At 45.5% G+C, this 27698-nt stretch overlaps 1 protein-coding gene across 2 annotated transcripts in view; it reads left to right on the plus strand.

Annotated features, from left to right (window-relative positions):
• The window catches only part of Sipa1l2 (signal induced proliferation associated 1 like 2), a 162481-nt gene that overhangs the window by 32626 nt on the left and 102157 nt on the right, over positions 1-27698 (plus strand). For both annotated transcript variants that reach the window (XM_005064689.4, XM_013121863.2), the window contains exon 2: positions 14282-14335. The gene's annotated coding sequence lies outside the window, so the exon portion shown is untranslated. The remainder of the gene's footprint in view (positions 1-14281; positions 14336-27698) is intronic.

A 27698-nucleotide genomic window follows, 5' to 3' on the forward strand; every position in this document is an offset into this window, starting at 1 on the left:
CAGTCCAGCAGCAGGGGGCCTGCTTGTGGAGACAAAAGCCTACAAGACCTTAGGTTTCCAGGCTTTTGTCTCAAGTCAGGAGGGTGAGGAAGAAGCCATCCATCTTGGAAATTCACCACCTTTATCGCCTAGCCATGACTCCTCTCCATTTGCCTACCAGGAACCTGCCTCTCAGTGCCTGACATACTTGCGTCGCTGGAGATCCTGTGTCCTGAGTTGCTGTCATGGCTTTGTACTATGGAGCTGGGTGTGGTAGCTGCCTTACACGGGGCAGGTGCTGCAGTGTCTGCTGCAGCTGGCATTGCCAAAGATCCACGCCCACTCTGAATGCAGCCTCTTTGACAGGGCTTCTAGATGGGACATCTTCATTGTGTCCTGCACACTGCTGAGATTTTTGTCTATTTTCAGTCGACAACTTACTTGTTAGGCAGTTCCTGCCACTTCGAAGATGCCTAGCAACGTTTTACGGTTTGGACAGTTTCTAATCACTTTAGTGAAACCATAATAAATCATTTTATGAAGAGCACCCTGGGGACAGGAACTCTAAACTGGCTTTCAGATTCTGCACGCTGCAGAGCTCTGCTTTCTAATGAAAGGCTGTCGTAGTAGATGTGGTCTAAGCAGCAGCTGCCTAAGGAAGGTCCAGCTGGCATCCAGCACCTAGAGCCCTGCTGTGCCCTGTATGTGCTGCCTGGCTATTCCCCAACTTAGAGGGAGAGTGGGCTATCTGATGCAGGGCTGCCCGAGAAAATGGACTTTCTCACTGTTGCTTTGGTGTTCGCCTGAGTGACATAGGCTTCCATAACCCCCACCGTGGTCCTGCATTGACTTGTTGAGCAAGAAAGGCTGTTGCCCACATCCTTTCTTTGAGGTGTTTTAATTCATTAATTTAAAATATATTTTTATCTCTAACTATGTGTGTGTGCCCATGTGTGGTTATGTACATGTGAATACAGATACCTGCAGAGGCCAGAGAAGTCTGACCTTTGATCCTCCTGGAACCATAGTAGATGTAGATGCTTGTGAGCTGCCCAGTGGTGGGTACTGGGAACCAGATTGGTCCTCTGTAGGAGTAGTACATGTAGTACATGTTCTTTTTTTTAATTTAAATTAAAATTTAAATTAGAAACAAGGTTGCTTCACATGTCAATCCCAGGTCCCTCTCCCTTTCCCTCCTCTCCTCCCCTGCCCTCCCACCAACCCCCCCAATATCCCCTCATTTCCCCAGGGAGGGTGAGGCCCTCCATGAGGGTGTCCATAGTCTGTCATTTCATCCAGGGCAGGGCCTAGACCCCTCCCCCCAAGAGTCCAGGGTAAGAGAGCACCCCTCATTGTGGGATGGGCACCCAAAGTCCATTTGTATGCCAGGGATAAATACTGATCTACTACCCAAGGCTCAATAGATTGCCTAGGCCTCCTCACTGACACCCACATTCAGGGTGTCTTGATCAGTCCCATGATGGATTCCCAGCCATCAGTCTTGGGTCCAAGAGCTCCCCCTTGTTCAGGTCAGCTGAGCAAAGGGGTTAAGACTGGGCTGGTTTAATTAACCCCAGAAACAGTAGTACATGTTCTTAACTGCTGAGGCAGAGGCATCCCTATATGTGCTTCTCTGTGCTAGTTAAAAATAACCTACTAAGCTGAATTACTGCTGCTCTGCTGGGATGTTGAGTGATGGTTTTGACTTGATCTTGTCAGGTAAGCACAGCTACAGTTAGCTGCAACTGTGGAGACCATGCCTTGTCCAGAAGACGGTATTTCACAGCGCCCCTCCCCATCCTCTGGGACGTAGATTTTATTCCACTCCCATCTTCTGTGATGTTCCTGATGCTTGGGTGGGATGTCTGTTGAAACAGATGTCCTATTTAGGGCTCACTCAGTAGGCACTTATTCTCAGCACTTTGATCAGTTAGGAGCCTTGGCACTGAGTACTGCCCACTCAGAGAGAAAAGTTTCTGGTCAAGGTTGAGGGAAAGATTAATCTATGGATATAAACATAAATATTTAAAAAGCAGTCTGACAATTTGTCATTTGCCAAAGCAGGGCCAGTGACACCTTGAGCCATGCTTCTGACCGGGTTTACAGTACAAGGCTTAAGTTCCTTCCTGTGGAGCTGGGCTCAGATTCAATCCGAAAACAGTTGATTGCCTCCAGAACCTTCGTGTCACTGTTGCACCAGTGGCCACACTTTGCTTGGCAGATTAGTATTGTAGCATGCAGGGCCCAGTGTTGGGTAAGACCACTGATGTATTTTCTCCTCCAGTGGTCAGTTCCAGCTTGAGTTGTCTATGTCCTGCAACCAAAGTATGTGTGTCTTCAACAATGGGGTCTTACTGTCTAGCTCTAGTGGGTAACCAAGAACAACAGCAATAGTGTATATTGTCTTGGGGGGCCTTTGGAACCTCTCTGGCCAATGACTTGTAGGTCAATATCCCGTGCCTGGAACTGGGATTTTTCACTTAGTAACTGGTGTCTTTCAGGGGGTTAGGAATCCTTTTTTTTTTTTTCTCTAGAGGACTCCCCAGTTAACTTTTTGATTAATAATCAACATTCCCTTTGTGTGTATGTGCAGTGTGTCCCTGAGTGGTGTTTGTGTGAGAATAGAATGGAGGACAGAGGTCAATCCTAGGTGTCCTTTATGGCTCTCCAGCTCTTAGCCTTATCTTTTGAGATAGATGAGCTAGCTCTCTGTCTTATCTGGAGCTCGCTCTTTCAGCTAGACTGGTTGGTCAAGGACCATGCAGGGCCTGCCTTTCTCTGCCTTCCATCCTAGCATGGGTTTACAGGCACATGCCACCACACCTGGCTTTCGTGTGGGTGAGGGGATCAAAACTTAGGTTCTCATGGTTACTCAGCAGGCACTTTACGACAGAGCTATCTCCCTGGTCTAACATTCCACTGTTGTCTTTTAATTTTTTTTATAAGAGTTTTTCTTATCCTCTGGTGCCTGAAGGCCAGGAGTTTATTGAAAGCCTGAGGAATCACCTTTTATTTTCACATATAAATCAGAACTATTTCTATTTGAAGCCAGCAGACTCCATGTATTTAAAAAAAACACATTTTAAAAAATGGTGAATGTTTAAGATAAGTCTTCTTCCAAATAAGAACCTCTGAGAAGCCAGCAGCAGGTGGCCCTGCTCCACCACACCAGTTTAGAAATGTTCACCTCTGGAGACATGGCTGCCACTCACTGCTCCAACAAGGAGTGCAGAACAAACGTGTCTTGGCTGCTCATTCCTCAGTGACTTCTGTCTGCCCAGCTTCCCGTTTTAATTCTGGCAGTAAGCGTCTGCGAATGTCTGCTAAATATTCCTCTTGCTATCAGACAGCCTCCAGTCAGACTGCACGAAAGTGTGTGTGTGAGAACTGATAATTTTATATTCTCTCCCCCTTTTCCCTGGTGGTTTACTCTCAATAGCCAATTTATGTGACTAGTCTTTGGGCAGCAATGGAGGGAAAGGGACACAGGACTGTCTCAGGAGTAGCACCTGTAGGAGTGGCCTTCTGTGACAGGTGGCAGCTCGAGGCTGGGGTTCTTGTGGTTTCAACTGTGCTTGCATTTCTTTGTGTGAGAGTCTGAACACCTTTTAGGAAATTATAAGTGAGAATGTGAAGAGTAGACAGTTGAGTTTGTAAAATGCTCTGGAAGTATGAGGACCCGTGTTTGAAGGTCAGGACCAGATAAAAAGCCCTTGTAGTGGGAGACGAAGACAGGCAGATTCCTAAGCCTAACCCTGAGCTCAAAAAAGCAAGATAATCGGGGAACAATATCCTAGGTCATATGTGTGTCCACGAGTACACAAACACACACATACACACTGGGAACATGAAAACTATCTTCCTCTTCTTGGTCCAGCAGATGGAACTGTGGTATGGCATGATATCCTCTCACTGGACCTTGGTAGCCCAGGGATCCAGGAGCTTCCTGGTTTTCTTAGGCTTTGCCCTGCTGTCCGTGTGTCGTCCCCGCCACCCCCCCCGTCTCTGTGTGTGTGTGGGGTGTCCCAGCTAAAAGAAAACCCTGTTTGTTTGGTAGCTAACCGATGAAAGGGCTCACAGACAAAAGCATCATAGCAGCAACATAGGCTCCCACCAGGCCCGGGTTAGGGGTCAAGCACAGCTTTGCCTGTGAAGGACCCCTGTGGATCCAGCCACATGGCTACTGCCCTGGGAATTCTATTGCTTATCAGACAGACCTGGTCAGAGCTGGTCACTGCAACTCCTACTCCCACGGTGGGGGGTGGGGGAGTGTGTCATGGCTCATCTCCCGTTTGTGGTATGGAAAACTTCACTGCTGTCATTGGGAAGCCTTTTAAAATCCCTTCTCTGCTGTGCAAATAGCTGGATTATTTTCCGGTTTGGTTTGGGAAGTGGGAAAGTCTGAAATACTTGAACTTCAGGCCATTACTAACCTTGCTTCACCAAATCTTCCCATTTAGATGTTCCTGGCTATTCTTCCTGTTTCCCTCCAGGCCAATATCTATGGTCTCAGTCCACCCTATTGTCTGTAGTCAAGAACCAAGAACCTCCTTCCCCACCCTAACACACACTGAGTTACTAGGATTTTCTCTTCCAGACCTTCAGTGGGGTCAAGGTTTATTGCCTTTTGTATATTGTAAACTGCGTGGAAAAAAACTTTCCTGTCTGCTTGTGGCACCTGGTGGCTTTCTGTTCCCTTCTGGTTACTGATCTGGTGCCCGCTTGCCACACTGGACATAGTGTCTAACTCTGGTCTGTAGGAGCTGCAGGGTCTTATTCATGCTTTCTTGTTTGAGGCGGAGCAGATCTTGGGAGGAAGGTGGGGAGGAATTGTTCGTATGTTAGCTTCTACAGACTGAGCACTGGCTGTGCATAGCTCCAGGCAAGTTCTGCTTCAGGAGGTGAGATGCTAGAGTTTAACTCACACTGCTATCAAGTTGACTGTCTTTTATCTGTGCCCTCCTCTTTCAGAAGAGAGTATATGTACTTTGTTTACTTTCTGCGAACGCAGGTTGTGTGCTAACATAAACTTCCCCTGGACTATTCTTGGTGTCAGTTGTTGACGCATAGTCCTTGTGGGTGTTCCTGAGGCAGTCAGTGTTAAGACCCTGGGAGCCAAGGGGAGAGTTGGCAGGGAGAGATTTAGGACTATTCTTGTTGCTGTAACCAAATATGGACAGAACAACTTAAAGGAGTAAGGATTTACTTTTGCTCACAGTTTGAGTGTAGTCCATCATGGGGGAAGGCGTGGCAGCAGGAGCACAAAGCTGCTTACTTACATCTATCTCGGTGGACCAGGAAGTAAAGACAGGACAGGAAGAGGGCTGGGGCTGTAAACCTCAAGGCTCATTCTGTAGGAATCTACTTCCTTCTACTTGGCCCCACCTCCTAAAAGTTCTATAAACGTCCCCCCCCCACAACAAAGGCGTCACCTGGAGACCTAGTGCTCAAACTCCTAAGCCTTTGGGAGATATTTCATAGTAAAACCACAACTGGAGGTGAGGTGGTTTGTCCCATTGCGTTTTCTCTAAGGTGTCCAGGGGTCTCAGTCCTCTGGTGAGACAGAAGACAGGACAGTGGGGAGTGGTAGGTGTATGTACCCTCGTGGACTCGGGAGACCTGTGGAGAATACCTTTGCTGGAGGCAGACTGAATGTATGTGGTGTCTCTGTTACCCACCCTCCCCCCATATGTCCCACAGCAGGAAGCACCCTGGGCTGTGCAAGCATTGCTTCAGGAAGTAGAATTGCCTTTTCTTTGGAGGTGATAATGAGAAATGGTTTCTTTTCTTGTGCTTGTTCCTCATGCATCTCACTTTGATGAACAAGGCAAAGGCATTCATCTGCCACCCCTCCCTTGGACTCAGAAGACCTCGTTTCTCCTGAGAGTCACATAGTAAAGTTGTTGGCAGGATTGAGCAAAGTTCTCCCTGGAAAACATCCAAGCTTGGGACCAAGTGGGAAACAAGCTTGTGCCCACTCAAGTGTCTGGTGACAACTGAGCTATTTGCCAGTTATGCAGAAGATGTTTTTTAGAACTTGTCTCATCTTCAGGATTCCAATTATTTTGATCCCTCCTCCCTCCCTCCCCCAGGCTCCAGCGGTAGAGGAAGGAGACTGGGGGGAAATCCCTGCAAAGATAAGCCTGAGCGACTCTTGCTATGGTAATTAATTGGCAGAAAAATCAATAATTGAGTGAGAAGTCTCTCAGTCAGTGGTGACAGAAGACAGTGCAGTGAGATGCCCGTGAACTTGGGAGATGGCACTAGGATCAGGGAGCTAATTGGATAAATTTACATATTGCATGCTTCTGTAGTGTCCTGCACTTCTAGTCATTCTGGAAATCTCTAGGAGAACCAAATGTCCAAACCTGGAGAGAAGCCTAAGTAAATATATATATCTGACTTCATGAATTAAAATGGGACCATCTTTTGTTTTGTCAGTCTGATATTAGAAAATGTTAGCTCACTTCCTTTTGTTATAGCAGTGGAAGCATATTATAGACATGTGGGGCGCCAGCAGTCCCTGTGACCTGGCCAATAATTTGGTGCGTGATAAATGACTCAGTAAATATCTTTGGTAGTTTGACTAATTTGAGGGAATTAGATCTATAGATGGGGGGGCTTTAAAAAAATCAATTTTGTGTTAGTGCATAAAAACGAATCAAGGGTAAGCTGGGCGTTGGTGGTGAACGCCTTTAATCCCAGCATTTGGGAGGCAGAGGCAGGCGGATCTCTGTGAGTTCAAGGCAAGCCTGGTCTACAGAGCGAGTTCCAGGACAGCCTCCAAAACAATACAGAAAAAAAAAAAAAAACAAACCCACGAATCAAGGGTAAAAACCAGTAGTGCTCTGAATTATACCTGCCCATCCCTCCTACCTTTCTGTGACCCTGTCCTCTTTTCTCTGTACCCAGTCCTACTTGTCTGTAGCCCTTAACCTCCAGTTGCCAGCTGTGTAGGTGTTCTCCTGAAATACTAACTGCAACCTTTATGTAACCCACTGCTTTGAAGAGCTAGCCATAGGGTTCTTTTTTTTTTTTTTTTTTTTTTTGGTTTTTCGAGACAGGGTTTCTCTGTGGCTTTGGAGGCTGTCCTGGAACTAGCTCTTGTAGACCAGGCTGGCCTCGAACTCACAGAGATCCACCTGCCTCTGCCTCCCAAGTGCTGGGATTAAAGGCGTGCGCCACCAACGCCCGGCTCTAGCCATAGGGTTCTGATGGAGAGTATGCCCAGTATAAAGGCTTTCCTGTTGGGACATCTGGCCTCACTCTCAATTCCCCAGTGTTTGTGCATTGTGACCAGGTCTTTGGGCTGCCTGCCTTCTGTATACATAACAGGAAACTGTTTTTGTGTGGTCCTGTGTCTAGAAGTACTTCTTCGTTCCTGTCCATGTTTCTCTGGTTTTTCTGCCTTTGACAAAATCTATCCTGGTGATAGTATGGTTTACTTTACTCTTTCATGAGTCAAAGCCACCACCTTTAAGCTTTGGTTTTTGCTATGTCTTGAGGTTACTGGGTAGCAGGTTCCCTGTGAGTTGAGGTTCCCTGTGAGTTGATATTTTTGTCCCCACTGCATTCTCTTCTAAAGGTTGCTGAGTTTGTGTGACTGCAAGAAGGGCCTTTTCTAGTACCTTGGAGCATGTGGATTGGAGGAGCCATGTGGTCTGGTAATGGGTCCTACAGCCTCACACTGGAATCTGTATTATTCAGATGGGTGTTATCAGTCTGCAGGTGTGGAGGACAGGAACCTAGTAATGTCATGCTATTTCTCTGTGTTCCCTGGAGCACACAAGGAAGGACCCTGGTTCCTAGTGAGAGGATATGGGCATGAATTGGAAGCCTAGTCCCTGGCTAGACACTTTGCACTGAGAACCATCTGGACTCTGGAAGGCAGCAAGCCTCACTTTGTCCTTTCATGTGGAATCTTCCTGGGCTGGCTGGTGGAGCCACACTGAGTCATCCTTAGCGTTTTTTGGTGTCGGCCTCATGTTTTGAAATATTCTGACTCTGTTGCCCTACCTGGTTGACTGTGCATAGTTATTATTTTTGCAGATTAGAGACACCACCTTTTCCAGTCTTTTCTCATCACATGGTTTCCTACTTCAAGCTGTGAGAGATTTAATTCAGTTCTGTAGGCGTTTATGGGGTGTTTGCTGCATTATTACAAACCTGCCTCCTTGTTTTCCGTGTTGCCTGGAGCCCTTTGATTTGCATGCTCTGTGCCAGTGCTGTGAGCCTGCTCCTCTCACAGCTCTCCCTTGGTGGGTTGTTAAGACTGAGAGCCTTGTCATGGAGATGAGTGGTCCAGGCTTGACTCTCCTCCTTCTTTGTTCTTCCTGCTTTGTTGCAGTGCTGTATTTTGCTGTCTGGTATGTACACAGAGCTTTGCCTGGCAATCTGGTAGCTCCCTTTTTGTAGTGGGAAGTCAGGGAAGTGGGAGGAGAAATTAAAGGAGAAAATGACTCTTTCCATTGCCTCTACCAAAGCAAGGGTATAGGCAACTGACTGTTTACAGAATTTTGTAGAGAAATATGGATAAAAGTCACATATTCCTGAATACAGTGAGTTACCAAAATGGATGGTAAAAGATGATTCTCTTGCATTACATCTTCAAAGGTTTCTTGGAATTTTTCTATCATACCATATAATTGGTTGCAGAAGTTTGCTGTTTATGTGAAGTGATAACCTATGCCCCGGGTGTACACATAACAGTTAAGGTCTGAGCAAAATAAACTTAGGAGGAGCCCTGTTCTGTTGAGGAAATATTCAGTATCTGTTAAACAGAATCTCCCAGTCCCCACATGAAGAAACAGGTCCATAATTTTCTGTGGATACGTTCATTCAGTCTCTTACAGAAGTGGCTTGTGGGAGACATATCCATTTTCCCTTTTGTACCTTTCTTTTGTTCATAGAATTCATGGCAGATTCTCATTTATGTTTTGGATGAATGGTAAGTCAAGCATGTATCAAGGAATTCATATGACAGCGAGCTCTGCCCCTTAGGGTGTCTAGAATAGAGACAGCATGAGTGGGAAAATTATCAGCTGGAACAGTGCCTGTTATGGATATCTATAGGTATTTGTTTGAGTCTGTCTTTTCTTGGTTTATTATGGTTAATCTTAATCTGCATCCTTAAAATAGGATACACTTGGATTTCACAAATATGGCTCATTTTCTTCCTTCTCTGTTGACTTAATGAGCATCACTGCAGGCTTATACTATAGGGCGCCCAGGCTGAACATGTCCAAGGCATTGTTCAGTTGGAACTCTGATCAGCCGCTGTACTTGACCATGGGTGGTTTGGGTTGGATCAGAACTCATCTCTTAAGATAATGACTATAAATGGTATCTTCTCATTTCTAATGTTTTGCTTGTCTATAAGCAGATACTAAAGCAAACCAGCAGATGATTGTGGAAAGCCTGGATCAGCTGTGCATGCTAGGTCAGGAGCCTTTGTTGGGCCTGGGTGGGGATGCCTGTGTGATACACCATGCTTCCTAACATAGAACATCCTGTGAGTGAGCCTGCATCCCATTACTAAAGTGTTTTACAGATGAGGAGGAGGAGAGGATGCTTCTGCAGGTGCCTCAATGACTTCTTACTCCACCCTATGCCAAAGCAAGTGTGAAGAGCCACAGTCTGGGCATGAGAACCAGAGTGGCAGAGTAGGGAGCTGGGTGAACAGACGGTAGGAAAGCTGCCAAGGCTGAGCTGGCTGCCTTGCCTACAAATTTGGCTTTGTCGTCACCATGGGATAGAGATTTTAACATTAATGTAGTAGGAGTCTATTGGTTCTGAGGTTTTCCTTATTCATTCTGTCTATGGTAAATGCTGAAAGAGGCAGAGAATTCCTGTACCACATATGCTAGTGAGAGTAATTTATTATTAACTCCCAGAATTCACAAAGAAGAATTAATAAAATAAATTTAGGGGGAGAGGATAAAAATACTGAATTCACTGCAGTGGCGGCAGCCAATGTTTTTTTGAGTGTAAGAAACTCCCCTGCTTATGTTTGTTTTTTTTATCAGCTTACACCTAAGGCTCCTGTGTGTCAAGAACTCACAGTTGAATGTTACAGATATAAAGTAAATAAGAAACTAAAAATGTTGGAGCAGAAAGTTCAATGCCCTTGGGGTACAATGGGGAATAAGGGCACCTGGAAGCTCTTTTACTGTATTCTCTCCTGAAGATGCCAGAGAAGATAGTGAAGACCTTCGAAGCCATGGATGATGCTACCTAGAACTGAGAGTGCCCTATGAGCTGATCTGGGGCTGAGAGAGTTCTCTGTAAGGTGAGGTGATCTGGGGCTGAGGGAGTTCTCTGTAAGGTGAGGTGATCTGGGGCTGAGAGAGTGCCCTGTGAAGTGGGATACAAGGCTGAGATCAGTGTCATGTGAGGTGAGGTGCTGTAGGGCTGAAAGGGATGCTAGACATGAGGTATGAGTGGTGATCCAAATCCCAGGCTTCTGTGTTAGCCCTAGCAATGTTGAGAGGAGAGTGGCAGGTCTGACTGAGAGTCTACTAGGTGAATGAATACCTTCCCAACAGTCTTAGGATGAAGGGATGTGGACCTCTGCGGTGTCCCCTGCTCTACAAAGCCTTTCCTTTTCTTTGTGCTTCTTCTAAGTCAAATATGACTTCCTCCTTTCCAGTGAGGAGGATCCCACCAGGAATTTCTTCTGGTGCCATCTGAGGACACTTGGATTCATTCTGTGGGAAGCCTGGCTTCCTGTACTAGGCAGTAAATTCTGGTGCCAAGAATTGCATCTTGGTGTGCAGAGCATGTAGGTCTGCATGTGGGTGCTAGATGTGCTACATAAATATTTGGTGAATATTAAATAGCTTCAAAGGGTCTCTGTGTCCAGTGTTTCTTCCTTTCCCGAGTAACTTGAAAAGAACCAGAGTAATCATATAATCATGCCCTTAAGCCATCCAATTTTCAGTGTGCAGTGCTCTTCATTTACGTTGGGAATTCCACAGGATCCTGACCTGCCTCAGTGCACAGACAGGGGTGTGCGTGCCTGCATGCCTGCCTTCCTGCCTTCCTGCCTGCCTGCCTGCCTGCCTGCCTGTCTGTCTGTCTACTAGCCTTGGTGAGTGGTTAGCATACCATTGTACACATACCATTATCCAGAGCATTAGTGTCCAAAGCACATTTCCAGGAAGGGTGATATCTTCTGATGTCCATGTACTGAAGTCCCTTATGACCTAGTCCTAGTGAGTGTGATCTGTACCTAGCACTAACTGTTCATGTTTTCACCTTGTCTTCTGGGGTGTGAATTGAGCTTTGGGGACTCATGGGGACTGGGCTGGTGTCCAGCTGTACTGGGCAAGTTGAGCTCGGCCCAAATGCTGATGTCTGCTGCTGCTTGTTCATGTCAGAATATCTCAGATTGATAAAGGATATGAGTTGGCCGTGTCCAGTTGCATAGGATGCTAAGGGGAGAGAGATGATGCCTTTGTTGATTGCCAAAGCTTCTGGGCCATGGATAGATGGACAGGGCATGGTTAGGTATACCTGATTTTGCCTTGGAGAGATCTCATATACTGACAAGGAATTTTCATTTCTTTGTTTTTAGAGTGGTGTGTGTGTGTGTGTGTGTGTGTGTGTGTGTGTGTGTGTGTGTGTCTGTTCTTATGTGCTGGTGTATGGAAACAGAGGTCAACCTTAGGTATCTTTTCATAGATGCCATTCATCTTGTTTTATGAAATAAGGTCTCTTCACTAGCCTGGGATTCAACAATTCAGACAGGAGTACATCACTGCCCATACCTGACTTTTTTCATGGGTTCTGGGGGTTGAACTCAGATCCTCGTGCTCACACAGCAAGCACTTTACCAGCTGAATCATCTCCCCAACTCCAAGAATTTTACTGTTACACTAATCAAAAACAAAACAACAAAAACCCACAAGCTGGGTGGTGGTGGCACACACCCTTAATCCCAGAACTCAGGAACAGGAAGCAGAGGCAGGTGGATCTCTGTGAGTTCAAGGCCAGCCAGGGCTACACAGTCTCAAAAAACCAAAGCAAAACATAACCTTTCTTGGATGTTGGCTTTCCTGAATGCTGGCAAGGTTGTCTTCCTACCAGAAGGAGAAAGAGCTAGATGGGATAATTGTGGGTCAGTGCTGGATGCACTTTTTTCTCAGAACCTCAATTCATCAGGAAACCTGCTGGTAGGAACAAGGTGTGGGGGAGGGACGTGTCTGCAGGGTTGATTTCTGTGCAGAGCATCTTGTGATGTGTCTCAGCTCAGACACAGGAATGCAGACCTTCCTGATCCTCTCTGTCATGCCCCACCCAGCTCATAGCAGTTGCTGGAGAAGACCTCTTTGCTGAAAACCCAGTTTTACCCTCTCAAACCACCCCTCTCCCACCTCCTGGAGAACTCAGACAACCCTTGCTTCATTGCCTCCTGTGACAAAGGAAGTGCAGCCAGGCTCCAGAGACCCCATTGCTTGGAGAATCTGTGGCTTCCTTTCCTGCCCATAAACAAAAGCAGCCAGCTGAAAGAGTGGGCATTGCTTATCTTGGGATGCTTGCTGCATCAGAGGAAGGAAAGGAGCATTTCCAGAATGTTCATTGTGTAGGGCATCTCACTATAAACCACCGAAAACTAATGAACACAGAAGTGAAGGCGTGAAACTGACTATAAGCAGGAGAACTTTGTGTGTTATGTGGAGGGTCAGTAATGTGTGCACATGAGGACATTGGAGAATAGAGCCCTTAGAGGACAATTGGAGTCTTTTCAGAGATGCCTCTCTTAAATTCTAGAAAGTCATACTGTGTTCACAAGATATACTTGTCATTTGCAGTGCAGTAATGACTCCCATATAGGTCTCTGCCATGACTGCTCAGTGTGTCAAACGTGACATCCCTCTTGCCTATCCTGTATGGTCAAGACCATTACATATAGCAGTGTTGTTCTGTTGCAGTAGCTAGAAGCTAGAAGGTAGTCTGGGTACTTGCCCAGTTGCTGCTCTGATAAGGGTCCATGAACACTTGATATTACCTAATTATTTGTTAGGTAATCTTTGATAAATATTTTGGCTTTGGGGGCATTTAAGTTGTGGTAAAAATACGCAGTTCTGTATTATCAAGTAAATTCCCATTTTTGCAGCTGTGGTGTCAATATCTGTCTGTGGTTACCTATAAGACTAGAATTCTGTAAGGCAGCTTCCTCACGTCTCCTTCCCTCAGCCGATTCTGCTTCTGCTTGGAGTCTACACTACTCCAGGAACCCCACTTAAGAGAAATTGCCCCAGCCTTTGTCCCCTTGTGACCCATGTATCTTACTTAGCAGTCCTCAAGGTTCATCCACAATATATCAAATGTCAGAATTTCCATTGTATGAATGGATTAAATTCCATTGTATGAATGGACCTCATTTCGTTTATTCAACCATCAGTGGACACTTGTATTGGTTCCACTGTCCACCTGTTGCAAAGAGAACTGCTGTCAACCTGGGTTGACACATAACCTGTGGGTCAAGACCTCTTTGGAAGTAAACAGCCCTTTCATTGGGTCACCTAAGACCACCAGAAAACACAAGTATTCGCATCATGATTTATAACAGTAGCAAAATTACAGTTATACAGTAGCAACAAAAATGATTTAGGGTGGGGGAGTCACCAAACATAAGGAATGCTATTAAAGGGTCTCGGCATTAGGAAGGTTGAGAGCCGCTGCTCTAGAGCCTGCTTTCAGTTCTTTGGGGTGCAAATCCTGGATGCCATGGCAAGGCTGAGGAACACACTGCCTGTGCTTCTGATTCTGAACCTCCAGTCCCAGAGAACCTGACACCCTCTTCTGACCTCAAGAGTCACTGTATGCTTGTTGTGCATATACATGTAGGCAACACACTCATATACATAAGTCCTTAAAAGTATTTCTTGGAATGACAGTACACAGCAAATAGGAATGTCTGTAAAAAAAAAAAAAAACTGGCAGTAAACTCTTTGCCTTCTGTTATAAACAATATTTTTCAAAAATAACTTCTCCAAGGCAAGAGAGGTCGTGTACAGAGAGATCATCTGTGTTTGTAAATCTCCGTGTCTGGATGCAGAGCAGACAACTGGGTTCTTTTACCTGCTTCTTTGGTCAACCTTTGACACCGTCACGTGTCATTCAACCTCAGCAAAAGTTCCATTACGGGTTGTGAGAGAAGGAGAAGGAAAAGATAAGATACTGCTTTGGTGTCGTTGATGAACCTGGGTCTGACCTCTTGGGGTCCCTGGCAGGAGCTTGGGTTGCCCAGGGATTGTGATTGCATGGAATCTGACCAGATCTCTTCCTTCTCCTGCAGGCTGTGTGAGTGAGCTCCAGGCTCTGCACCAGAGGGAGGCTGCAGTTCTTTTAGGTAAGCTGCTGGAGGCTGCCATGCAGACCCAGTTACCCTCCACAGTTATTTGATGTTTTAATTGGATGCCTGTGTCCCAATAATGGCTTTTTGGAAAGGTTGTGTTCTTTCTCTGTATTGGATGTTGTGATTTTTTCTTTTTTTTTTTTTTTTACTCCCAGTAGATGTGGTGAATAGGGCTGGCAGGGCTCACATAGGTTCCTTTGAACTTTGGAGTTGCCTGTAAGGGGGTGGGGGATGCTTCAAATCAAGTAGCCGATGAGTTTCTGTGCGTGTCCTGTGGTGTGTTTACAAGGGTATGCATTTTATATTTAGCTTGTGTATATCTACATAGAGAGTGCCCCATAACTAACTGGAACTCAGATGAGTATATTGTGGGCAAAGGGCTGCCTGAAGTCCACTGTTCTTGAGGGTACAGGATGTGGTGGGGCTTGCTGAGATGAGCCTTGTGAGTAAGATGGATGAGGCTAGCCCACCCATTCAGCCTTTAGTCAAGGCTATGCTGCCCCCTTCCTCAGGTGAGTACATAGAAACAGCAGGAGATGAGATAGCTCTGTGAAGGGGCCCGTCAGGGGTGACCAGCTGGCATACTAGGCCTCTAACCTGTGTCAGAACTAGTTCCTACACTACTCTGCCCTGCCTTGTAAGACCACACACATATGTGCAAGTCTGTATGTCACATGTGTGTTTTCTACCCTTTGCCTCTAAGAACTTCAGTGTATATTTCCTAGGAATAAAAAATGTGTGCATTTGGGTCACAGCGGTTCAGTTATCAACCCTGGCTTATTTAATTATTTAATACTGACTCATTTATGTCCCATCTGTTATCAGCATCCCAATTCATTCATCATTTGACCCAGAATGACCTTCATGGCGTTATCTACCTCCATACAGTTTCCAGTTCAGGGTGGGTCCTACGTGGTACTGCCATGTCCCTTGTTCATCCTGTTACCTGCAGCCTTTGACTCTCTCTCTCTCTCTCTCTCTCTCTCTCTCTCTCTCTCTCTCTCTCTCTCTCTCTCTCTCTCTCTCTCTCTCGTGTGTGTGTGTGTGTGTGTGTGTGTGTGTGTGTGTGTGTGTGTGTGTGTGTGTGTGTGAGAACAAAGGCAGGGTATCACCACAGGAGATGCCCATATCACCCCTTACTTTCTCACTGCACTGGGCCAGTGCATGAGGCTCATGTTTGTATGGAGAATATGAAAGTCTCTACAGAGAGGAGTGAATGCTGAGGATCGGAGGTCAAGGGCCAGAGTGGCTTCTACAACACAGCTGTGTTCCCTCCTGAATCGGAAGACTCGGTCCACTTCCTGTGCTCAGGGAAGGACCTGGGCCTGAGTAAATTCTAATGTGGAAAAAAAGCCGCTGGGAGGTGAGAAACGTTCAGCACAGGAAATAAGCAGGGTTTGCTTTAAGCAAAGCGCCCTGCCTTCCAGTGCTGCGGACTTCTCTCCTGCTGCTTGACAAGTCAGTGCTGTCAAAGCCAGGTGGCGGCCTGAGGGCCTCCTAGAAGTACCTGGACACAGTTGAGGGCCCTCTGGCATTTCCTTTCCTTGGAGAGCTGTGGAAGGCAGCTGTGCTTGGTTCTCCAGCCTACAGGGTATATTTCTAGACCAAGGCTAGCGGGTAACCAGGGGGCAGAAGGTCCTGGGCAAGTCCTAGGATGTGCTCAGCTTGAGCGGTTCTGATGCCTGCTAGAGATTTTAGGCATCTGTAGTTTTGTCAGAAATCATAGTTTATATTACTGTATATAGAGAGATATTACTTCCTACAGCCCAGAGACATGAAACAGAGAAAATGTCCCTGTGTGGAGAACTCTCTGAAGGTGCCCACAGACTTCCCATAAATCCAGTCACATTTACAATCCAGGCACATTTAAAATTTGAATTACCTGGGTGTGGTTCTATAGACCTTTGATCTGAGAACTTGGAGCCTGGTGGGTATCTGTGAGTTCAAGGCCAACTTGATCTACTTGGAGTTGCAGGCCACCAGAGCTGTTGATACCCACCCACCTGACCCCCAAAGGAATTAATAGCTTGAGTTCAGTTCCCAGAAACCATATGGTAGAAGGAAATAACTAACGCTCACGAATATTCCCCTTACCTCCACATGTTTACATTGGTACATATGTGTCCCTCCCTCTCTGGACTCTACACACATACGTACACATATACACCTGCAAATACGTGAAATGTGACATCCTGCTGTGAACCAGACTTCCAGCATGCTTCACTTTAGAAGGTGTTTCTAGCCCTGAGTTATAAAGATGCATTTCTCTGTATCCCTTAGTGAAAAGCCGCTGAGTTGGCTCTTAGTTTATGAACACGAAGGCTGGGCTCTGTCACAGAACACATTGTAATTTCATAAGCTGTTTCCTTTCTTTGGTTTGTTTGTTTATACGGAGCGTTTGTTTTGCGGCAATGGCAGTGGAAGGTTTTGTGAAGGAGGCATTCACTGAGGAACAATGGGGAGCGTTCAGACTTTGATTCCTTAGTGAAATAACTGTTTTTGTTCCGTGGAGGCTTGTCTCTGTTAATTAACCATGTGTCTGAGAGCGGTTGGAGAATCCACCACAGCTTGAGTCATTCCAACCCAGGCACTCTAGCCTCCTACTTTCTATGGGCCAGGTTCTTGACGATCTTGGGTCATTTGGTTCCCTACACACTTGGCCATCCAACCCCCACCGTGAAGGACTGTTTAAAGGGGTGTGAACAGAGAGACTGACTAAGCATGTACCACAGCGTGGGAACTGTAGCATTGAATCTGCTGATGAAATTCTTTGTTTATATTAAACACAGTAGGGTTAGCAGCCATCATCTGTGCCCTGAGTTTATCTCTATGTACTCCATTGCATCCTTCCTTCTGCTAGGGAGGATAACAAAGCCCCAGAGTGAGGGAAGGGTTGTTATGGCTGAAGGAAATAGAGTCTGGGACTAAGCTGTCAACTTTGAGCCGTTTGGGCTCTGGATATATGTAAACAAACGTGCTAGTACATGGACTTTGTGTGGTGGTGGCACAAACCTGTAATCCCAGCATTCAAAAGGCTTTGACAGGTTGTGACTATAGAATTGTAGAATCAGGCTGGAGGAGAGACAGACAGAGAGAGAGAGAGAGAGAGAGAGAGAGAGAGAGAGAGAGAGAGAGAGAGAGAGAGAGAGAGAGAGAGAGAGAGAGAGAGAGAGATTCCAACACACACACACCCCCAAATGAGCTTGGGGGAACCTGTTTCATGAAAGGAACTTAATGTTAGTTAGAGTTGGACAGCAGCCTGTGCTTTGCCATCAGATTGTCAGGGTTAATTTATTTAACTTTGGGCAGTTTGCCTAAACTGTTTGTTTCCTGCTAGAGATTGAGCCCAGGGCCTTGTCTTGTGCATGTTAAACAGACATTATGTGCCTCACTTTCCATTTAAGCAAATGCACTGAAGAGTCACACCCCAGTCAATAGCCTCTGGGCAGGGCGGGTCCTGGTGTAGGCTCTGGAGCCTCCCTGTCCCGCCAGGAAGCAGCATTAATAGGTGGGCTGTGGGAGCATCTCCTGTGGCTGAACACAGCTGCTGGGTGGTCACATCCAGCTTGGAGAAATAACTATGCAACAAGCTTCCTGTCAGAATTTATTAATGGGACACTTGCTGCACCAATATAGCTATTTAACTAATACTTTTTTCTGGGAAAAAATGGCTCAATCATTGGTAACATGGGTATCATGATCTGTTAAGACCATGTAACATGTGCACTCCGAAGAGACTATAGTAAGAATTAAATCTGAGCCAGATGGGCTGACCTTGGCAGGCAATACAAGTGACCCTGAATAGCGTCTTCCACCACGGAAGAGATGACTTGCATTTTATGGCCTCCTTTTATTCTGTGCCTGTGAATCTATCCGCTTTCCATTCTACTGGTGGGAGCATCAGGTGGGTGGTTACAGCCAGCCTTATGGTATCTAGGTTGCCTGTGTTATCTCTCAGCACTTTTAGCCTCAGGGTTTAATAGCTGGGAGCCTGCTAAGCTTCCAGGTGCAGTACCAGAAGCTCAGTCTGGCACAGAAATGACCTAAGATAATTGTGGCTCTGGACCTGCAAGCATTCCACATTGAGGGGGCTGGTTTTGATGGTGTTAGAGTTAGCGCAGGGCCCTGGCGGCCCTAGCAGCTTCTGCACAGTTGCTTTCCTCAATAGACCACTTAGAGGGACAAGAGACAGTGAAAAGCCAAAAAAGGAGATTTATTCAGTATGGCCACACTGAGAAGAGGAACCCAGATGTCCAGTGACCCCTTCCTCAACTCCTATTCTTCAGAGTCCTGACAGGAGGTTTAGGTTGAATAGGGGCAAGAGGTGGACAGAGCTAAGCAGTCCTGGTCAAGGAGTGTGGGCCTGCCCATCGCTGGCACCTTATTGTTTCAGCTCGGGTCTGTCCTACATGGTGGTCTGACAGACTGTCAGAATTGTGTAACATCTCTTCCTGGGAGACAAGCTCTTCCTCTGGCTGGCACCAGGCATCAGTCTTTTCCTTCAGGAGCATGCGATTATTTGGAAATTCCAATTTCTCAGGGTCTGCTCTTTCAATAGTCTGATAGCTGGGTCATGAGAGGTGACACAGATGTCTATAGAATAGGCTCATTCTGTCCAGGACAGTCACAGGATCAGGATATCTCCTAGCTTGGATTGAAACACCTTCTTTACTGCAGATGCGTCCTCTTCAGAGAGCTTTAGCACACAGTTACTTCCCCATCTCGGACTTGCTGGGTTTCCACAGTAAGACTTCATGGCAAGGATGTTAACAATGTATCGAAAAAGAAAACGTGAGTGCTAAATTAGAATCAGAGTTGTAGGACTATTAGAAACGTATCTTTTAAGTTTTCAGTTTGTTGTGTGTCTCCTGTTTCTGATGCCACCTCTCACAGCGCCTTCTCTGTTCTGCCCACAAGGGCTCTTGGTTGTTTAGACTGGTGTGTGTGTGTGTGTGTGTGTGTGTGTGTGTGTGTGTGTGTGTGTGTGTGTGTGTGTGTCTATATGCAGGTGCACATGTGTACTTGCAAATGTTATTCCTGAGGTGCCTTCCACCTTGGTTTTGGTTTGTTTTTTAAGATGGGGTCTCTCACAAGCTTGGCAATAACTTACCTTCACCTTGCAATAAAGAGACCCACTTGCCACTGCCTCCCCAGAACTAGGTTTATGAATGTGTACATCTGTGTTGGGCTTTTTTTTTTTTAGACATGCGTTCTTGAGATCAAACTTGGGTAGGTCCTCATACTTACATGGTAAGCACTTTTCCCAAGGAGCCTACTTTGCTGGCTAGGGTGATGGAACGAATTAATGTATTGGATGTAATCAACGTAATAATGTGCTATATGTGTTAGAATGGAGAACCTTGTGCCACACTGCATGTGTGGAGGTCAGAGGACATGGGTTCTGGGAATTCAGTTGTGGTCACTAGGCTTGCAAGCACCCTTTACTTACTGAACCATCTTGCTGCTAAGAAACTTGAAACTCCTGGTGTTTGATATTTAAGCACTGAATCAACATTGATTACCAACACCTGTTTTCTAAGCATTCCTGGGTGTTTCCCTTAGGCAGTGAAAGTGGAGAAGCCACTTTGACCCAGGGGAAAATTAGCAAAGACAATAGTAGTTATCATAATGTAGGCATTGCCTTTAAGGTCACTTTAAGGGACAAGAAAGTTCTCTTCAGTGGCCAAGAATAAGTGATGTCATGGGTCCTGGCTTGACTTCTCTGCCTGCCCTCCCATCTTCATGGGGAGGGCATAGGGCTGATGTGGTTCACCCTGTGGTCTGAGGATACGAAGTTTGGAGGAGTGTTCAGGGAGGAAGGCAGCCAGCTACAAGAGCCTGGTACAGAGGGAGATCCAGCCTGCCCTCCTTTCCCCATCCTTTGTCTATTGTGTGAAGCTTAGCATGCAGGCATTACTCCTGTGATCTGCCTGCCTGGGAACCACACTATTTTTAGGCACTACTCACACAATAGGTTTATAAAAAGGCTATTGAACCTTTTGAGGCTGCTGTGTTCTGTCTGACAAGGCTGAGTTACAAGCAAGCTTTCCCGCCTCACTGTTCAGGCGTGTAGGATTTTCTTTTCTTCGTCTTTCTTTTCCATTTTCTTCCTTGGAAAGTACCAGAGTATCTTGGTGATCCAGAGGTTTGACAGTTTCGACAGGCTGTGCCAGGTGTCTGTGGAGCACCCCCATGCCCTTTCTCCAGCTCCATTTCATAGGCGTTGGTTAAGTTGCAATTTTTTTATTTTCCTCCTTTTCCTTTTAAAATGTGCTAAAAGATTCATAGTTAGTGGTGCTGCTTGGAAAAGTGAACGAGGGAGATGTTTTCTCCTTCTGAGTCTTCTGTGTCTTTAGTTGTTTTCTCCAAGGAAGGGATTCCCCTTGCCTTGACCTGATTACCAATCAGGAAAGTAAGCACCGTTTATTACTTTATGTTTGCTTTTAAAAGGGATGTAGCTAGCTCAGTTGGCAGCATACTGGCCTAGCATGAATGAGGCCCTGAATTCTATTTCCAGTTCCACATAAACCAGGGTGGTGACCCAGGCCTGTAATCCTAGCACGTGGGGATGTAGAGGCAGGAAGATGACAAGTTCAGTCACCCTTGGTTGCATAGTAAGTACAAGATCATCCTGGTCTTATGAGACTCTCTAGAAACAGAATCAAAAAGAAGATGAGAAAAAAATCAATTGGATCTTATTAGTTTTTTTATTTTAGGCTCTGAATGAGTTGCTCATCAGGATGGAAGGACTGACTTGCTATCACTGAGATGGAAAACCAAAACAACACACACACACACACACACACACACACACACACACACACACACACACACACACACTCATAAAACTTGATGCTCTCATGTGCCCACCAGATAGATTGGTCACTTCTTTCCCTTGGTATCTTTCAATTAAGATGCTATTCCAAGCAGTTTGCTAGACTTATGCTGTGCAGCTGACTTTTTCAAATGCACAGCTTCATGAAGATCATTCTCAAACTAATTTCCTTCTAGGCAACTAGCCAAGAGGATTTTCTTAGCATTGCTTGTAGGAGTTGGTAGACTCAAAGTTGTCTGTGATGACCTTGTAATGCTTGCAAAGTGGGTTAGCACCTCTTCTGGCCTTACATTTGTGTAATTCTCCTGGTGTTGGGACGGATGCCCATGGGACTTCAGCCACTGTGAAGAGAGGGGTTCAACTTTCTTGAGGTTACCACTTAGGTTCACTTGGCTGCTGAGCCATTCTTCTATTTGTCTTCTCCATTGTCTCTCAGCTCCTTGAGCTTGTCAGTGACCTGGCTGGCAACCAATTCGTATTGAATCTTATCTCAAGGTTCCTCAAGTGCTTGGCTCTCTGGACACCTGCTCACTGTATCTGTGGAAGCTGCTTAGTGATTTCCAACAGCATTTCTGCTTATAGATAAAGGTACTGCACACAGCAGTCTGTGTCCCCTTCCCTCTTACCCCTAGTGTTGAGATTCAGAAGATGAAATTTCCACCAGGCTCTCCTGAGGAAATTATCCACGTGGACCATCAATGGCTGAACCATAAAAGCCAGAGTAAGAAAGATCGAAGCCATTCCTTCCTCTTTGTTTCGTACTTGTATGCAGTGCAGAGTGCCCCACAGGCTTCTTAGGCTGCCCACCCAGATGCAGGAGCTGGCTTTGCCTGTCTGTATTTTCTGTTGCTGTAGGGACCAGGTGACAAAGGGTAATTTTGTGGATTGCATGTTCATCCAGTTCCAGACTACAGGCTGAGTGGAGTCTCAATGAGTATGTCTGTATGTTGAGTTACTAGTAATAGTAATCTTCTTTTAGGCCACCATCTTGGTCTGTTTGTGTTTGTGTCTGCTTACTTTTACACATTGGTGGGTATATGAGCTGTGAACATGTTTTATTAGAAAACACAGGTTCTCTTCAGGGATGACTCAGAGCCTGGTAGGGACGTGTCTAAACTGTAGTTGAATTCACATTTCATGGTGACAGGTGCTTCTTTGTAAAAACAAAAATGTTTTTATTTGCTGAGAAAGAATCTTGGTTTGTAACCCAAGATAACCGCATATACAGTTGTCCTCCTGCCTCAGTCTCCTAGGTTCTGGTGTCCCAGATGCTAGCCACCGTACCTAGTTTACAAATTCAATTATACAGTCAAAGGCTGACTTCTCAGAATCCATCTGAAGCTTCCCTCTCTCTTACCAGCGTAAACGACATCGGGTAGCGCAGGGATAATCAAGGAGGATGTGGTGGTGATGAGAAATTTCCAGTTTGTGTTCTTTGCCTTTCTGACTAGCATGCTCTGATCTCATCACATGGAGCAGTCTTCCTCTGGGCATGTCTACACCAAAGGCCTCTTCATCCAAGTGAGCAGGGATGAGTGCATCAAGCCACCATGCTGTTTAATTGTTTCCTTCAGTACAAGAGATTGAACCTGAGACCTATGAGTGTATGTTAGGGAAGCACTTCCTCATTTTTCTTTAGTTGAGGTAGGTGTCACAGAGTTGTTCATGTCCCAGAGTTGTTGTCACCAATGTTGAGTCACAAAGATGACAGGCCTGTGCTACCGGGACTGACTTCTTTAATAATAATTCAGCAGTAAAGCTTCATGGTAAGGAAGGTTCCATTCATGTCTTGGGATGGTAGTGATTTCGTTTACTTTTCCTTCATAATACCAGGACTCTGAAATACAGTGTCTCTGTGACCCCACATTGTTCACATTTCTTAGCCATCTGAGTTTTTGCATCTTTCCAGCAGTGATACTTTCCATGCTTCTGCAAGAAATTCAGTCTTTGTAGGCTCTTCCATTTCTAGCTAACTGACATAGGCCATGACATGACAGCCATGAAAACTCCACCAAGTGGAGGCCTCTGTCTGTATCTGGGCCTGACTCCCTCAGTGCTAGCCTCTTGTCCATGTGAGACACTTGAAGAAGTCAAGACAACTGGGTGCTGTTCTTGCAGACCATGGGGGATCAGCATGCAGTACTGTTCCTCCCATGAGTACTAGGCAGCTGCTGGAAAATACCCTGTATCTGAAGCTGTGTGACCTGTGGTAAATGCCAGCTTAGTGGGCAGGTGTGTAAAGATGGCTGACTGAAATCTTACATCCCAGAACACTGGTTCTCAACCTGTAGGTCTCAACCTCCTTAGCAAACCCCTATATTCCCCCGAAAAATTTACATTGTGATTCATAACAGTAGCAAAATTACAGTTAGGAAGTAGCAATGAAAATAATTTTATGGTTAGGGGAGGGTCACCACATTAGGAAGCTTGAGGACCACTGCCCTAGAAGATTAATTAATGACTGATGGGATACAGTCCAATGGTGGAGAAACTTTTGAAGGGTCTGATTAGGCTAAATAAGCCACTTTAGTGGCCGGGTCACCAATGTCTGCCTGTCTTTCTGGTGTCATGCTCATAGCTGGTACGTTCAGGTGAAGGATCTGCAATACAAGCTGGAAGACGGCATTGCAGCTATCATGCTGTCTCCAGTGTCAGAATAAAGCACTTGGGTTTGGTGTGTGTGTGGGTGGATGTATGTATTCATGTGAGTATGTGCACATGTGTGCATATATGCACATTTGGAGGTAAGAGCCTATGCCATATGTCTTCCTTGATAACGTTCCAGCTTATATTTTGAGAGACAATCTCTCACTGAGTCTGGAGCCCATTGGTTGGGCGAGGGTAGCTGTCCTAAGCTCCAGGGATCTATGTCTGTCCCTGTTGCTGGGATTTCAGATATGGATGCTAGGGATACAGACTCAGATCTGCATTTATACAGCAGGCACTTAACCCACTGAGCCATCTAGCAAGCCTTTGGTTTTGTTTAAGTGCAAACTGAATTTCTTTGCTGAAAGACAAAGTTTATTAAATGGGATGCCGGTACCTGGTGGTTGAGCTCTACAGAGGAGAAAATACTGATTCAGCCTGGTGGATTTCTGGTGCCATCTTTATACTCCCAGGGGGCCAGCAGCAGGCAAGTTTGTCTTTGACTCCTTGCTGGGCTGGGCAGGACTACTCTCTGGGGTCCCCTGGGTAAGTTCAAACACTCTGCTACTTTATATAATTGTAGTCCCCCTACCCACCCACCCATGGGATGAAGACCCTGGAGTGTGAAATTAACACATCAAGTGAATTTGATATTGCAGTAGCCTTGGGCTGGTTTTTACAAATTAAATTTTGCAGAAATTAGCGTGAGCTTTGCAAAGGCGCATTAATTTAATGCCATTGACACTGAGCTACTTCCTTGCTCTTCTACCCTGAGACAGAGAGGATGGTTTCATGCTAGGATAATGAATGACCCTGGCTGTGTAAATTTTCTGTTTGGTGAAAAATGCCAATAGCTGAAAAGGATTGCCCAAGTAAACCTCCACCCATACTGCACCCATTGAAAGCTAACATGAATATAAAGGCTGAGGAGGTACTTAGAAATGAATTTTTCAGAGACTTTCATTAAGTGACTTTCAGGAAAAAAAAAGTTGATTATTCTTTCTGAGATGGATCTGCATCTCAGACCCATCATGATATCCAAGCTCACCATCCCAGCTGTAATGCCAGTGCCTGCATAGGAATTCACAGTATGTATGTGTTTGTGTGTATGCTTGCTTCTGTAATGTATCAGGTACCTGTAGAGACCAGGGAGGGTGTTGGATTCCCTGAAACTGGAATTACAGACAGGTGTGATCTGCATGTTATGGGTGAGGAAATTGAGCCTGGGTCCTCTGGGAGAGCATGAGTGATATTAACTGCTTAGCCATCTCTTCTGCCCACCTCTTTGTTTTTTGAGACTGGGTCTTTCTGACCTGGAGCTGTCCAATTGAGCTAGGCTAGCTGGCCAATGGGCCCCAAGGATCCACCTGCTTCTGCCTCCTCAGGAGATGCCAGGTGAGCCACACAGGTGTGGTAGCACCTGTGTTTTTATTGGGTCTTCATGCTTTGTGCCAAGTCCTTTACCAACTGAGCTATCATCCCCACTCCTCAGACCCTTTTCTGGCATTACATGTTATTGTTAATTGCGATATACTCTTATATTCCAGTTGTTGTTTTCAGTTTGAATCCCATTGGCTAATCCCTCCTTCCAGGTCCCTTTGAGGACCTTGTGGCTACCTCCAGATGGCTAGGTATCAGCTTGCTGCTGGTTCTTGCCTATAATGGACAGATCTGTCCGTCTCTCCTCCTGTGATGGAGGTGTTTCAGTTAGGAAGTAATGTTTTGCTTTCTAGGACTCCAAGGATCCTTTCCTTGAGATTTTGAAGAGAGTTTCAGGTCAGTGTTGTGCACTGTCTCTCTCTCCCTCTGTCTTTCTCTCTTTCTGTTTCTCTGTCTCTGTCTCTGTCTCTCTCTCTCCCTCACTCCCTCCCTCCCTTCCTGCCCCCCCTTGTATGTGTGAGTGTGTATATAACTCAGATTAGTATGGAACTCACTATGTAGCCAGGTTGGCTTTGAACTTGTGAATCTCCTGTCTTAGCTTCCTGAATGCTGAGATTACAGATGTGCACCATCATACTAGACCTGGGTTGGACCATATTTTAGGTGTTTCCTTTATATAGGACTGGATAATACTTAGTGAGATCCTGCACACACACAGCAGGACAGTTTGGGGCTCTGTATGCTGACTGGTCAGTCTGTCATCTGTAGTTGGTACTTCTGGGGCAACTCAGCAGGTATGAGAAATCAGAGCTGGGCTCACCTGTTCCAGACACAGTGCAGTGTTGAAGGAACCTGTGATAGTCTCCTGCTGGGATTTGCATGTGGGAGAAATGCAGACAAGGAAACAAATCTCTTACCTGTGCCTTTGAAGTATCACTGTCTTCTCTGTACAGGGAAGAACGGCTACATGGCACGGAGCTCACGGGTTCTCTGGATATTGGGGTTGTAACTGATTTCAAAGTTAAGGCTTCCTCAAAAACTAAATCACATACCGACATTTGTAAGCAGCTTTTATTTCATGAGTTCTAAAGGAAAAAGATAGAATAATAGAGAAAGATGCCTGGTTTTGCTTTATAGACACAAGGTGGTGTGTATTATAGATTTTTTTCTGTTACTGTGATAAAACACTCTGACCAGATGCAATTTACGGAAGGAGAGGCTTTATTTCAGGGCACGGGTCACATCCATCTTTGAAGGAAGTCAGGGCAGAAACTCGAAGCAGGAACTTGGAGGCAGGCCTGGCTACCACTGGGTACAATATTATCTCTAACCAGGGAACTAGCTTTATAGCCAAGTACAGAAGGAACCATGGAGGAATGGTGCTTGCTGACATACTCACAGCCCAGGACCACTTACAGAAGAATAAATGTTGCTGCAACCAGTGAGTGTGCTGGGCCCTTCTGCAGCAATTAAAATCAAGACAGCTGCCTTAAACATGCCCATAGTCCAACCTGAACTAGGCAGTTCCTCTCAGATAACTCCAAGCTATGTCAAGTTGTCTCATAAAGCTGACAAGGACAGTATGCTAACTCCTCCCTTTAAAGATTTATCACTGGAAATAACTCCCTTATTGTTATTTTAATAGAAAGTAATTGACCCTTTTTGACCCTGTTTGATAAAATGAAACTATGAACTTCTGTGGAATGCCTAAGTCAACAGGCCCTGAAGTTTCAAGGCCACAACAAATGGGGCTGCTGCAGACCTGTATTTCTAGAAGGAATACATCCTCAAGTGTGTGACAGTACCAGCTATGTGTGTTGCAGAAATAGCATATTCTTACAAAAATAGTTAAGTGCTTCATTCTTCTGGGGTACAGCCCCATTGCAGAAACAGCCTGGAGGGAAACCTGAGTGCCTCCCTGAGCAAGAATGAAACATCACTATTTTTAGGGGTGCATGGTAGAAAGGCTTTGCTATTGAAGAGGCTAGACAAACAAGCTTGTTAAAAATAGGACTGTAAAGAGAAGCTTTTTCTTTGAGAGAATGCCTTCCCGCCAGCCTGGTTCTAGAGCCGCATCAGTCCCAAATAAACACACAGGAGGCTATATTAATTATGAAGCTGTTGGCCTTGCTTGTTTCTTACTGGCTAGCTTTGACTTAAATAATTACCCCATAATTGTTAATCTAAGTATTTCTCTTACCGGAGAATAGTTCCGGGCTTCCTACCCCATGGCGGTTACATCTCGAACTCTCTGTGTTTCTCCTTCCCAGAATCCTCCTGGACTCCTAGTCCCACCTATCTAGAGTTCTATTGGCTCAAAGGTGCTTTATTAACAAATGTACAGGACTTCCCCCATCATCTCCTCTTTTCTGTTTAAACAAAAAGAAAGGTCTTAACTTTAACATAGTCAAATTATATATAACAGAACAGTTATCAAGTAAGAACATAGTTACAATATTTTAGCGAGATTTAACGAAAATATCATCCATCCCATCA

This window comes from Mesocricetus auratus, unplaced genomic scaffold (genome assembly GCF_017639785.1).
Source record: "Mesocricetus auratus isolate SY011 unplaced genomic scaffold, BCM_Maur_2.0 Super-Scaffold_100013, whole genome shotgun sequence".
NCBI lineage: Eukaryota > Metazoa > Chordata > Mammalia > Rodentia > Cricetidae > Mesocricetus > Mesocricetus auratus.